Source organism: Chinchilla lanigera, unplaced genomic scaffold (genome assembly GCF_000276665.1).
Source record: "Chinchilla lanigera isolate Chin_1 unplaced genomic scaffold, ChiLan1.0 scaffold00032, whole genome shotgun sequence".
Taxonomy (NCBI): domain Eukaryota; kingdom Metazoa; phylum Chordata; class Mammalia; order Rodentia; family Chinchillidae; genus Chinchilla; species Chinchilla lanigera.
Window position 1 is genome coordinate 10077107 of NW_004955433.1, and position 14959 is coordinate 10092065.

General features: G+C 43.2%; 1 long non-coding RNA gene across 2 annotated transcripts in view; it reads right to left on the minus strand.

Moving 5' to 3' along the window:
- LOC102021908 overlaps window positions 1–14495 on the minus strand; it is a 113074-nt gene extending 98579 nt beyond the window's left edge. Inside the window, exons 1-4 of one of the 2 annotated variants that reach the window (XR_261583.2) lie at window positions 14361–14495; window positions 12747–12870; window positions 5358–5486; window positions 3601–3696 (exon numbers count right to left, since the gene is read on the minus strand). This is a non-coding gene — a long non-coding RNA (uncharacterized LOC102021908). The remainder of the gene's footprint in view (window positions 1–3600; window positions 3697–5357; window positions 5487–12746; window positions 12871–14360) is intronic. The other variant, XR_001234701.1, reaches the window with a different exon arrangement.
- Between the last annotated feature and the right edge of the window lie 464 nt (window positions 14496–14959).

Sequence of the window (14959 nt, forward strand, 5' to 3'; positions counted from 1 at the left end):
ACTTACTGTATTACAAAAACAGTTTTTCCCAAAGACCTTCTGAAAGAGGAATCCTTATGCTCTTTTCAAGAGCTGAGGAACAGTTTTCAGAAGGTTTCCCAGTAGACTACCTCTCAAGTTTAATTGACCAAAATATCATTTGCCTGATATTTGCCTGATATCTCTCTCTCTCTCTCTCTCTCTCTCTCTCTCTCTCCCCCTCTCTCTGTGTCCTTCATTCCCTCACTCCCTTACTCCCTCCCTCTCTCTCTCTCCTTGAGTTGGGATACTGGGACATTCATCAACTCTTGCTCTTAGACACCAGAGCTCCTATTTCTCAGGCCTTGGGATTTGGACTGAATTACACCACCAGTTTTCCTAAGTCTCCAGCTTGTAGATAGTATATTGTGGGATTTCTTGGCTTCCATAATTCTGTGAGCCAGTTGCCACAATAAATCATCTATCTATCTATTTACCTACTTATCTATCTATTCACATGTTCTACTAGTTCTGTTTCTATGAATAACCTTCACCAATACAGATGAGAGATAGAAAATGATAGAGATAGACAGATGACAGGCAGATGATAGAAAGAAATAGGAAGAAGAAGAAGAGTGAGAGAACAGTGGCCAGGCAACCCTTAAGCGTTTCCCTCTATCCCTGTGACTGGTGATCCTGAGTCATCCCCTTCTTAACCTCAGTGGGGGCCCAGGTCTGAATGTACAGGAAAATGATCTCTGATCTTACACAAAGGAGAGGTCCTGACCAAAGCTCCGTCTTCCATCACTTGAAGATCCCCTGGATCATGAAGCCAAAGTCTTCATGCCACCTCTGATAAGGGAAGATGCATCCTGAAGATACTTTCTCTTCTGACAAAGTAGGGAAATGGAGACTTGATAGAATAGACTTGCTGTACCTACACCTGGTTTCAAGCGCTGTTTCACTGTAGAAATGCTCTCCCCTTCCAGCTGAAGATATATAGCAGGCTACTTTGGGCCTTTTTCTTATTCCCAAACTATAGGGGCAAAAGCATACATTTTACTCCATGCTGGACTAGACCTTCACGGTGTCAACCCCATTCTACTCAAAGACATAAATCATTCTGAAATGCTCCATTGTCATTTTTCCTTTCCCATTCTTTTTATAGATAAAACTGTAGAGATGAAAAAGAATTGGCGTGCCAGGCATGGTGGCGCACGCCTGTAATTCTAGCACACAAGAGGCTCAGGCAGGAGGATCTTTGAGAATGCAAGATCAGCCTGGGCTACCAAGTGAGCTCAAGGCCAGCCTGAACTGCATAGTGAGACCCTGTCTCAAAAAGACAGAAAAATACGAAGAATTGGCAATTGTTAGAATCTATTCATAGGTGCTTCTTGAATATAAGGGACACAAACTGTGCCTGAAAAGCCAGACAACTCACCCTTTTTAACCCTTCAGATTGTGTGCAACAGCCTCCCTTTCCCCTATCCAGTTCCTGCACCCTTTCACACCTTCTGTGTGACTCTACTTACATCCTCTCATTTCCCAAAACAGCCGTTAGTAAATGTGCTGGTATTGAATGCAAGTAGAAATTATAAACAACCCTCATACCCTAATCACATGCTGGTCTGCCTATGGTCACACCATTCATTGCTGAAGTCCCAGTGTTTAGCATGGAAGCTGGACACATTGGATACCAAGTAAATTTTTCCAAAGGGATGAAAGCACAAAGACTGAATAAACAAGTAAATAAATGGAAGGATATCCCAAGTGGAATTAGGAAAAGAAAACCCACCAAGGAGGGGAAAAAGCAAGACAGGTCCAGACAGCTAAGGTTTAAATCTGGACTCTTTCTCTTAATGACCATGCGATTTATGGCAAGTTTTTCAAATCTACTTTGCCTAGTTTCCCTTTTCGTTAAAAAGAAAAGTGGAATAATGACAGTACTTTACTCAGAAAGCTGCTATGAAATTACAGGAGTTTTTATACCTAAGGTCTTAAAATACTACCTTGTGCACAGTGAGCATTGTGTATGTGTTTACCTTGTGATTTACCATCTCTGCACCAGCTCTAGTCTACTGTATGGAGATAATGAACACGGAGCCCAGACCAGGCGCTCCCAGGTCACTGCTGCATTTGACGGATCATAGACTGTGTCAAGTGTCCAGCTAAACCTGAGGCTTAAGGAAGAAGAAGACTTGGATACACAGAGGTCTTGCACTGTGGCAGTTGGGAAGAGGAAACTTGCTATAGGACAGAGGCAAGTCACAGAATTATTATGTGCAATACTGTATGAGGAAGAAAACAAAATCTGGTCCCAGGCAATGGCAAGACAAAGGACCAAAGGGTTGAATGTCTGCAGAATTTATTTTGCTTTCAGCTTTGTTAGTGTTGTTTTGAAGCCAATATGAATTCCCTAAGAGTCCAGGAATTTCAGGAAGCCTGGAGCCCAGCCTTCGAAAGAGACCCAGGAAGAATACAAAATTCCAGCGCAGGACGTCTTTCCAGGAGCTGCCTCTAGGGGGCAGAGTTCTCTGGCTGCGTTTGGCACCTCTTCACCTACAATAGTCTTTCATCTCTTTATTAAAGGTGAGGCAGTTGGGTTCCACAACAACTAATCCTAAGTGCCCACTTAGAGCCCCAAGTTTCTGCCAGTGCGTCTGAGCTTGGACACCATGATGAATGTGAAGAAAGAGTAAGTGGGAAAGCTGTGTCTATCAGAGAGATGCAACTGGAGAATAAGTCCATTGTCTGGGTCAGCATTGCACAGTTATAATGAACCAGAGGCAAGTCTCTAACTGGACTCAAATAAGTTAGCAAAATTATCTCCGTAGACACCACATCTCCCATCAGAAATCATCTTAAGAAAAAAAAAAAAAAAAGGAAGGATTAATTTCACGGTCAAGGGAAATATCCTCAAATTCCAGTATGAAGGTTATGTTTTCATCAGGGGGCACATTTTGGTTTCTATTAGCTAATAGCCTTCCAAGACACTATTTTGTTGTTGTCTCTGAAGAGAAATTAATATATATTTGCTACCTTTCTGTTTATTTGGAACATAACATGTGGGCAGAGGAAAGGATTTTCAAGCAGGTGTTCACCATAAGAAAATCACACTCATCTCCTAATGGCTATTCCAAGCTCATGTGGCCAATAATGCCTTTAGTTAAACACGTCATCAGTTTTAGAAAATGACTCTGGAAACATAGTCCAGCAGAGTTAGTGTTTGGCTGTCTTACTACCATCTTCAAGGACCATGCAGAATCATATTTACCTTCTTGAAGAGTTCTTTTCTTTCTTCATTCAGTAATGTCTAATGAGCTCTTGATAGACATTTCAAATAATAAAAAGTTTTATCTCCTAATAACTTGGCTTTACCAGATGACATAAAATCTTAGTGCCATTATTGGAACAGGACACATTGCCAAGACTATTTGCTTTTTTTGTTCTTGTTTTAGGCACATTGGCTGTTTTCTTAGGTGGTGGCATCAGAGCCAGCCTCTGTCCCTGTCACAGAGGACTGGAAGAAGGTCAGACCCAAAGGAAGTATAGAAGGAAATGTAACTGATACACTTGGAAGGGAATATGTCCAGTAGTACTGTCATCAGTGAAAGGAAAGAAGTCATCCAAGAGAATTCTTACCATGGAAAAGGGAAATTCCCAGCAAGCAAAGAAAATATCAGGGCATTCAGCACAGGCCTTTTCCCATAAACAATTTAGAGATTTTTCTTCAGATGCCTGTAAGAGGGAGAAACAAAAGAAACAAACTCTAGTGTTTCCGTGTGCCCATTAGGGTAGATTTCAATTCTACTTGGTATCTTAAAGGTCCTTGCAATAAACTTCCATTACCCCCAAGTAATTGACAGGGGCAGTGTTTCCACCCCAAGGAAACAACTTGGCTGAAACTGTACAGCTACCCAAGACTAAAGAACTCCCCCTAACAATGTATAGGAGCTCAAATCCCAGAAGGAAACATAAGTGCCAAACACAGTCCAGTGATTTAAGTGTCTTATTTCAAGGGATCCTCAGCATAACTCTGTGAGACAGGTGGCAATGTGCCCACTTGACATGTGCAAAGCCAAAGGCCCTGAAAGGTTAAACATCTTATCTAAGGTCATCCAAAGAGCAAATGATCTGGGGTCAGACAGTCTGACTCTCAAATTCATGCTCTTAATTTCATTCATTTAATTAATGCACCATATCACATATATAATTGTACTGAATGCCATAACACTTCCATGAGGGGAATATGATCTATTACCTCTCTTTTAGACAGGAAGAGAAGCTGATGCACTTGACGTGGTGGCATTGCTGGGAGATGAGCCTCAATTTTACCTCTTTTGGGAACCTAACATTTATGAACTATGCTTAAAAAGGAGGAGAAGTTCTTCTGAGAAAGCCCTGCTCCATTCTATAAGGACACGACTTTCGTGAGGATGCTGGTGGTGGAGGGTGGCTCTTTAGCAGCACAGAGAAGGCTGCAGCATGCAGTTTTACTATTTTCTTCCCATCATTTGGGAAGAGTTTCCATAGGATCCTTCTGAATTCATTTCATACAAAATGCATCCAGCCAGGGGGTGGCTTAACTGGCAGAAGCTTAATCCTCCTGGTATTTTAAGATTTTTTTCATTTATTGCTATTATTTTAACTAACAATTCACTTTGGCTATTCCTCATTTAACACTGGTTCAGCTGATGGAGAAAGCCACTTAGGGGAAGGGATGACCCGGCTAGCAAACAAGCCATTGTATCTGAAATAAAAATCAATTGGCCACTACACAGATTGCAGAAGAAGCTGCAAATAAAATTACTGTAAATTTAATTAAAACATTCCAGCCAAGTCCATACATTTGGTATTGATTACCTGGCTTGCAATTTCAGGGAGTTAATTAACACAGCCTCTGCCTGGACAACAGGCAAAAGCCAGATCAGGCGCTGGTTGTCCTAGCAACAGGTAGGTGAAAGCAGCTCACAGATTAAATGGAAAGGAAATACAGACTCTTACTGAATTAAACTTAAATGCTATGATTTAAAAACATGAAGAGGCAACTTAAAGTTCAAAACACACTTCATGAACATGAGTCATTATGTACTTCTAATTGGGCCAGAATGGTTTGTGCTGAAGAATGGAAAGAGAGAGTAGGAAGGGTAGGGACAGGAGTCACTCAGATAATCCATTTCCACAAGAGCAGTCCCTCAGCACTGCAGGCTCGGGGTTCTGACTGCATAAGAACTCATTTGTAAAAAGAAAACAGGCTGTTATGAATAATCTCCTAGGTTCATGAGCACATGCGTAAATGTATTTTCCATTCCCAAGAACATACGCAAGGGGAAGAAAGTACATTCTGGAGGACTAGTTGACACAGTGAAACTGCTTCTGTATCCAGTGCTAATACACACCCCTCGGGCTTCTTCTGAGCTAGAGATGTCTCTTTGTTTGTCTGTTTTCAGATGAGTAGATCTCTGAATTTGGTGGCTACACACAGGATGACTTATGACAGTGATCCCTAACAACAATTAGATGGGTACCTGCAAAGAGATAATATCATCTTCACATTGTGAGAATGGAACTCCACCACTACCACACCACCCCATACACACACCCTGCTTACAGATGCCTGGAAGTTTCTTGTCTGGTATTTTCTTAATCTATTTTGTGTTGCTATAACTGAGTGCCACAGACTAGGCAGTTTTGAATTATTTTTGCACATTTCTAGAGGGTGGGACATCCGAGAGTGTGGTGTGGCATCTGGGGAGGGGCTTCTCCCTGCATGATCCCATGGCAGGAAAGCAGAAGCTCATGGACAGGACAAAATCACTTGTATGACAACCTACTCTCAGGATAACTCACCCGCTCCAGTGACCATTAATCCGCCCCAAGGGCTCTGCCCTCATGTCTAATCTCTTCTCTTTAGACTCATCTCCCAAAACTGCCACACTGGAGGTCACGCTTCCAACATGTAAATCTGAGGGACACATCCTAACTATAGGAGCAACTCTAGAACAGAACCTGCCATTCCACCTTGGAGATATGTAGCCTCTTAAAACCAAAATAACCTTGACATGATGGCATGATGACAACAATGACAATTATGATCATGATAATAACTAACAGAAGTCCTAAATACCTAGTATCTACAACATGCCAGGAATGAGGCTGGGTGCATCCCAAAGTGGTGATTTATTTAATAGTCTTAATAAACTCTAGAAAATAGGTGGTTTTATTGTGGAGAAAATTAAGATTCGCAGAGGTAGGTTAAATCACCTCCCAATCTCACCTCCAGTGTATCGTAAAGCCAGAATTTAAAATCTGACACATCTTTCCCCAAAATCTATGCTTTTTCCACCATACCAGTAATTATCCAAACTTTGTAATGGAACCCCACTCCTAGTCTTTTTACTTTAAAATGTGCAACTCTGATTTATAAACTCTGTAAAGGTAAAAAGGGTGTGTGAGCAGAGGCCCCCATCCAGTTGCAGAATGAATAAACTTAGCTTCCCACCTTCAAGCTCACAGAGGCTCTTGAAACATCTCTGCAGGAGCCTAGCCCTCTAGGGGGCGTGGTGGTGATGGCCCTGTCCACCACCTAGTAGCCCTACTTGACAGAGTGAGAAATTTTGATGAGCAGATCCACCACCTGCCTCTTCCTCCTACCACAGTTCTGGAATCTCAGCTGGTGGTGCATGATTTGGCTTCTCAGGAGGGATCACCAACAAACAAACACAGAATGGAAGAAAAAGGAAGAAAATGCTCTCCAAGCATATTTTAAGTGACCTTAGAGAGCATTGGTGGGTTTGTTTTACTTTCCTAATCACATTTGACTGACAGCCCAGACCTGACGTTGGTGGAGCACAAAACCCAGGCTCAACATTAGCTCCAGCTCTGGACATGGCCTGTGTGTACCTGGACAAGTTGCTTCCCTTTTGAGCCTGAAGGACTTCCTTGGTAAAGTAAAATCAAGCTGTACCACATATATCCTAATGTTAAACTGTCCTCATCACTGTGTAGCTCTTGTATTTATGATTTTTGAGCAAACACATTTAAAATGAAATGTTATATGTTGACTCTAAATAAGAAAATCAGTGTTATCTTCTAACATCTATTCACACAATTACATCACCCACAAAATGAAAAATAGAGTGTTTGTCCTTTGTCACTTCAATATATTGCAAGCACCACCACCAGGAGTGTGTGTGTCAGGCTTTGAGACATGCTCAAGAAATTAGAACTTTTACTTCTGGATTATTTCCAGAACCTCTTCTGACTCTGCCCTTCTGTGATCTATGGTAGGATTATAAAGGAGATAGCTGAGCAGGATGGGCAGGGACAGAGGGCCAGCCAAGGAAAGTGAAGAAGAGAACAGGTAGCTCACAGCTACCAATGGTGGAGATGGCTGAGGGCATAAATGCAGTCTAGGTGGTAACATGACCACTGTAGGTTCCATCAAGTAGCTATCAACCGCCACTTGCCCTGAGATTTCTTTAATCCCAGAGAACTGAACGGCAAGCAAATACATGGAGTATGAGATTCATTCCCCTACCTGGGCTCCCACACACACATTCCACACAAGATCCTGCTCTCTGCAGACACCCACTACTAACTTGTGCATAAAACAGTTCTTCAATTCACAAACTGCATCTCACCCACGTTATTACATCCATGAGCTCAGTGGGCATACGATGTTCATTTTTTGATGACGAAGCTGAGGCTCATAGAAGGGAATGAGTCAGACGGTACACATCACCCTTACCATTCAGTTCTGTTTCCTCCCAGCCACAGTTCCCTCCAGATGGATCACGCTCTAAACATCTCAGAATTCCAACCACAGAACTCAACAACTACTGTACTTTCCCACACTTTGGAGTGTGTAGAAAATCCACAGGGAGTGAAAAGTATGTGCTCCCTAAGCCTGGGATCAGGTTGCACTCAACATGCCATATCTTCATTTGCTGGGGGTGGTTTTCAGCCTATGGCTGAAGGGCCACCAAAGTCCTGGTACAGTAAGGATGCACTAGAGCCTGGCAGTCCACACCACTGGACTGCTCCATTCCTTTTTCAGCCTTGATTTATTCTAACGCAAATTGAGCCCAGCATGCAGGGAGTTTCCCAGCCCTCCTTCCCAGAGCTCTACAACCTGGCCTCTGTTGGGAGTACACTGCACACTAACTGGCATAACTTGTACGCCTCCGCTTTTTTTCACTTGCAGGTAAATAGTGTGTACATTTGGTTGAGCGGATGGAGGGAATAAGAGAGAAGTCTTGGAAATCAAACTACTTCTCATGTTTACTGCATGACCTTGTGCAGGTTACTTCAGTTTCTTGAACTCTAAGACAGAAACAATAAATCTCAAGAGGATGATTTGAAAATTCCATGAGGTATTAACTGTAAAGGACCTGCTGTAACACCTGGTGTATAACAAACGCTCAAACAAGTATCATCTACTATGATGATGACTATACTATTTGTGTTCTCTGCTCTCACTTTGCTGAATCCTTTCTTTAGGTTAGAAAACTAGCAGAGAACAGGTAGAATGGCTCCTGGGTTGGATGCAGAGGCCGTAGGCTGAGGTAGCCCCCTGCTTGCCGCTATTGAGTTCCATCTTTCCTAATAAGACAGCCAAGAGAATTGAGACTGGACTGAGCCGCATTTCAGGAGCTGAGGAGATACAGGAGGAGTTCGCAGGCCCCCAGGGCTAATTCTCCAGCCCAAGGTCACTATTCAACCACCACTTGGCCTTCCTCATCTGTGTCACATCAGCCTATAAAATGACAGGAAATTTCTTGTGCTGCAATTAGGAGAGTGCAGGCAGACTTGTATCTCCATGTGGAACCTCATTAAAGGGAGTGATAAAGTGAAGGTCAGCCATCTTTATAAGGACAAGATGTGAAGAATCAAACACCCAGAAAGCCAGAAAGCTAAGGGGAAAGAGAATGCACTTTCAACACCATGGAATTAAAAAGGGAGAATCTTTATGGCATAGAAACTTGTCACCAACTCTCCAAAATTCAACTTAAAAAGTTCTAAAACGTAAACGTTTAGAAAGATTTTAAGATCAGAGGGCTCCAAAGAAAATGAGATAAAGGCAACAAAATTTTATACAACGTGAAACCAAAAAAGAGACCTGCCGTCCCATGCAAACGTATGCTGAACATTTGTCATGTTCCAGCACTGTAATTTTACATATTGCTCAATTACAAATAATCTCATACCACCCTGGGACTATGCACCTTTTCATTTATTCAGCAGCCATTTATTGAGGGCACCCATGACCAGATTTCATTTTATTCTATGGTCAGATAGCTGAAGGACTGTTGTCCTTTGCCTGCACAGGGCTACACCTGCTCCCCACTCCCAGCACAGAGAGAACAATGAGGGGAGGAATGGAAAAGAGAGAGAGAGAGAATACACACAAGACTATGTGAGAGATAGTAACGTAGATGGAGAGTGACTTCGGGGTGTTAGTTCTGTCTTGAATATCTCAAGCCAACTCCATTCTTGTCCTTGCCTTGTTATAAAATCCAGGAATTATCTAATTAGATTTGAGTTCCTAATAAAGAAGAGAAAATAAAAACATAAAATAAAATAGACCATGACCCCACCGTTCAAGAAGCTTAAAAGCTAGTTAAAAAGACAAGCGTAGCTATTTTGAACTCCTAAGCAACACTAATGTACACTTACAATATCCCACAAGGATACCAAAGGCCACAGGACAGAGGCTTTTCTTCCTAATGGTTGTGTTCTGTACTATTAAACAGTATCTGTTATTCTCCTTCAACTGCTTCATTTTAGTTTCTACATCAGTTTTTGAGAGCAAGAAGATTAGAGTGTAATCCCATAGAAACCTATTATTTCAAGACAAATACAATGGGTAATGGTCACACTTTCCAGACAGGGTTCCCTGAAATGGCAGTCGTGGCATACACGGGGCTGAGCCTGTTCTCAAAGTAATAAACCCTGCATACAGCAGGAAGCCTAATACGTGGTAAGCACCAAATAAATGGCCATGAAATGAACAAATGCAGCTACCATACAGAGCTAAGTGTTTTCATGTACGAAAAATGTTGTGTTTTGTCCTCTTAGACACCCCCACATAGATGGCAAAAGGAAGGCCATTGAGACATTCTGCAAGCAGGACCACGCATTACTTGGTTAAGGACAACATTGTCCCCAGGAGTTCTCTCAACAGGCAACAGGTTGTGCTGCATGGCAATGACTGGCTTCTCCCACACCATGGGTCTAGCGTGAGGACCACAGCTGGGACAATTCGGACAAGTGACTCTGGGAGACAGTAGACCTTGCCACAGCCTGGCCTAGGCACATCTGGAGCTTGTTAATGGGGACACCTACTGCTTCCCAACAGCCCCTGCTGTGCTTCCCCATCTCATTTCTATTGCAAGGTGTCTGCTCTGCAAAGGCCAAGGAGCAAGGGCTACAGCTTCTTCACCTAGCTGGCATTAGGAAGACTAGCCACGCCTTCTGCTGCACACACAGACCTCCGTAGCAGCCCAAACACACACACTGGGGATTGACCTTAACCAGACAGCATTTAAATACCAAGGCAAGGAGAAAGGCTCAAATCTGAATGTGACAGGCTGGCACAAATTAGGAAAGATTAATGGAGTCAGATGCATGCTCTTTGAGTCATTTTTAGAAAATCAGCAGGTTTTCCCGATATTATCCTAATCCAGGACCACAGTGGAAGATAATTCACTTGATGGCTCTTGTGGTCAACACTACAGGAATCCAATAAGCTATGTTAATGTGCAGAAGAGATTGGGACTGGGGCAAAAGAGCCAGAGAGCTAATTCTAGGTATGAAATGCTACCAGAACTCAGGAGCTCTGCCGCTTTAGTAAAGTCTGACATTTTCTCTAAGAAAATTAAATAGTTTCAATGATTAATTACACCCCACTTGAGTTAGTCTTTTCAAAGCGTGCCCTCAGAGCTGTGCACAGAAGTTGATTCTTGGAATTTCTTAGCCCAAAATATAATAGGATGAATGGCAAAATGGGGAGGGAAGATACTCTGACCTTTTCAGAAAAGGCCTTTTCTTCAGAGGTGGAGATGGGGACTGGGAGGAAGGGGCAAGGATGATGGGCTTTTTAGTCCAGTCTCCTAAAACTTTTGTTGCAAATTCTTCTGTGACACAGATAGTCATGCCAGGAGTTGATCTGTCCCACATGCTTTTCTTCATTCTTTTGGAAAGAGAGCCTCCTCTTCGTCTGAAAAATTTTTCACCTTGTACTGATTCTATGGGGCAGCCAATCACCTTAACTTGGACCCTGATCTAGTGTTGACATTGCCATAACCCTGTATTAACCAGTTAACCACATGATTCCTCTCATTCCAATAGTTAGTCCAGGGGTACACACATGATCCAAGTCAGGCCTCAGAAAATTTCTTACAGTTGACCTGCAAATTCTGTAAGAAGAAATAATCTTTGCCACTGAATGAACTGGACTTACTTTTGATGGCATTCTTTGAGAGCCTCACTATAGGTATACCCAAAGCCACTAAATTCATGTTTTTACTGGAGCTATAGGTAGTTTGTGCTCAGTTTTCTGTCACAGCCGAGAGAATCATGACACCTCTCACCTAACTACCCAAATGGGTTAGTGTATTTGGTTTATAAAAAGATTATTATACTAAAGTTCTACAAATCAGAAATTCAGAACAAGTCTCAATGTGCTAGAGTTAAGGTTTTGGCAGGACTGGCTCCTTCTAGAGTTTCCAGGGCAGGATGTTTCCATGCCTTTTTTAGCTTGTGGATGCCACTGGCATTTCTTGGCTGATATCCCTTTCTCATGTCACCCCAACCTTTTGTTTCTGCTGTCACATCAAGCTGTGATCTTCATGACACCCTCATATTCAGGTGCTGGTAGTTACAGTGAACTGACCTAAATAGTCCAGAATAATCTTCCAATTTCAGACATTTAATTTAATCACATCTGCGGAATTCATCTACCATGGAAGGTAACATATTCACAAGTTCCAAGGGCCAGGATATAGGCATCCTTGAGGGATCTTTACTCAATCTGCCATAGGCATCTTTTGAGGGATCATTACTCAATCTGCCATAGCTGGTATGGAGTAAATACTGATAGAAAGAGTGTGAAGTGTTAGCAGCATTTCCAAAGTCCAATGCTGTAAGCATCTTCAGAATTAGGGAAGACATAATTATGGCAGAGAGAAAAAGATAGACTCGGGCTCTTCTTTATCATGTTACCAGTCAGGGCTGGGGGAAGCATGGCTTAGCTCAGTGAACATTATACAAGTTCACAATTATTAATTCAAAACCTTGGTAATATAAAATGTGGGACCCAAGTCCTTTCAGGATCACCTTATATCGTATGTTGAGCTGGCTCTAATTACTGGGATTGCCTGAAAAGAACATCACACATTCTATTTACAAGTGGGCAAGATCCATCTCCAGGAGGCACGAAGGCTGCAGGTTTTGAGAGGCTCTGAAGAGCTCACAAGCTGCCCTTGAATGTTTGACATGAGCGGGTACTGATTCACCCACCAAATTTCATTAGTTGGTGAGAAACACACTGTGATATATGACAATCATTGTAGCTCCCATTTCTTCCCCTAGCTGATCTCTAATTGTCTGTCAAGTTCAGAAAAAGCAGTTATCAATATTAATCATGTGATCTAACATCTATTGACACATACTATGGGCCAAATGTACTGCTATGCACATATACTAATGAGTCATGTTACCTGCTGTAACAGATAAACTCCCACATTTCAGCAGCTCAGCATAATGAACGCTTCTTTCTCACTCACCAAAAGTCCAGCAGCAATGTTAGGATGGGGGAGTGTGGCTATGTTCCATGCAAACAAATAGACGCAGGTTGCTTCTGTCTTGTGGATCTTCCATCCCCTGGACCACGGGAATTCCTAGCAAGAGCTAGCAGGCAAGGGGGAATCATGGAGGTTTGTCTATGGGAGACCTTCATGCATCTGTCTCACTTAGAATCCACTAACTACACCCCAAACTCGGTGAACTCCATCTTACTACATGGCTGCTGGAAAATATAGACTGGCTTTGTGTCCAGGAAAAAGGTGGACAAGGTTTTAGGGAGCAAATAGCAATGGCCACCACTGTACACTTCTCACGTGACTTCAGCTCATCCTTCCACCAGCTGTAGAAGGTGGACACCATCAGCGTTTCCACTGTTCATCTGAGTTCACCTGGCTGCACTGCGGCCAGGATGCAAGTCTTGGCCTCCTGCTCCTCTTAACCGTACTTCTCAAGGAGGGGTGATATTTCTCACCCTGCTCTCCCCACCCCTGCCCTGAGGGTCTTCGGTAATGACTTTAGACATTCTTGCTTGTCACAACTAAGGGGCCAGAGCAAGCATTTAGTGGGAAAAAAGCCAAGAACGATGCTACATATCTTACAATGCACAAAGCAATCCCCACAACTAAAATTTACCTACCCCAAGTACCAATAGAGCCCGGATTGAGAAGCCCTGCTCTTAATGCGATGTATTTCTGCCAGAGCAAAAGCTCAGGGGTGTGGGCTGCAGGGGTTACCTCACTGGAGAAGTCCCTGAGTTGACATAAAACTATTAAATTTAAATAGTATGGCGTTTTATTCCTTTAATGCAAGAGGCAAAGTGCCAAATTATTTAACTTATGATGGAAATTATTGCTGTAATAAAAATATATCCTTTGGAAATAGGACTGTAAATAAGCAGAGGCAGCAGCCGAGCCAAAGTTCAAGCTCCACCAGAGTAGCACAGGGTGGTGGGGGAGGAGTCAAGCAGGTGATATTTTTTAGTCACCCGGTCTTAGCTCACATGAGGAAGGAGCACTTATCATGGTGGATTTGGGGGCGTGGTTTGTCTCAACCGTGAGTCCGAGGTTGTTTGGGGACAGCACAGATGAAACCTAGCATGCTTCTTGCGTTCAGAAGGGTTTTTCTTTTCCAAGCTCCAAAACTCCCCCACTGAACATGAGGGACAGAGCTTCACTGAGCTCAACAGCAATTTTGCAGGGCTTTGGATTGAGGAGGCTGGTTTAACCTTCCCCTCAGCCATTTTCTAGCTGTGTGACTTTAAGATTACTCTTTGAGCCACTATTCCCACCTGTGAAATGGGTATAATAACTACACAAGCCTCAGAGAATAGCAAAGATAAATGAGGCAACTGCGTGAGGCGGTTAGCTCAGAGTCTGGTGCAGTTAGCCCTTAAGCTCGAGCTCTTGGCAACATCCACACCATCCGCCTGGAGAGTACTACAGGGAAAGGAAGGAAGCAATGCCAACCCTAGGGGTAGAGCACTGCCTTGAAAAGGCTTCACCATGGCCCTAAACCCCTAGAGAGTCCCAGCTTTGCTCTTTGTTATGAGGGCTAGCCTGGCCACATCAACTAACAGCCTCCAGGCCTCAACTTACTCATGAATGAATGAGAGAGAAAGTCTGGCTCTGGCAGCACCTCTGAGCGCCGTGAGCAGTGCACATGCGGGGAAAGAGGGAAAGCACAGTGTCGGAAGCCAGACTTTACACACAGGCCCCCTGGTTGCTGCCTGACTCAGCCTTTCCTTGTCTCAAGTCCCACCCCCGTCAAGTGCAGGTAACCATAGTTACTACTATGAGGTAAGAAACACAAAGACAGGGATCCTTAGCTGCTTTGTTTATGTCTGTATTCCCAGCACCTGTCTACTCTGCTGTAGAGTGGGTATTCAGTAAGTGTTTGTTGAATGAATGAATAATGAACGGTTCCTGCTGAACAGGATTTCATGCATGGCTTAAACGGAATCATGTCTTTGAAGAACATACAATGTTATGTGGCCTATGGTCTGCATCATGGCTCATATCTAGATTTCTCCCAAAGCCTCATGCACTCAGAAGCGGAACTTTTGGGAGGTGGCTGGATCAGGGGTGTGTGGTGCTGAATGATGGATGTGATGACCGGATTGGTGTACTGATTGGATTGTCATAGTTCTGGGTGTGGCTGAGTAGATTTACTGACGAGGGATGCCCCACCCTGTGTG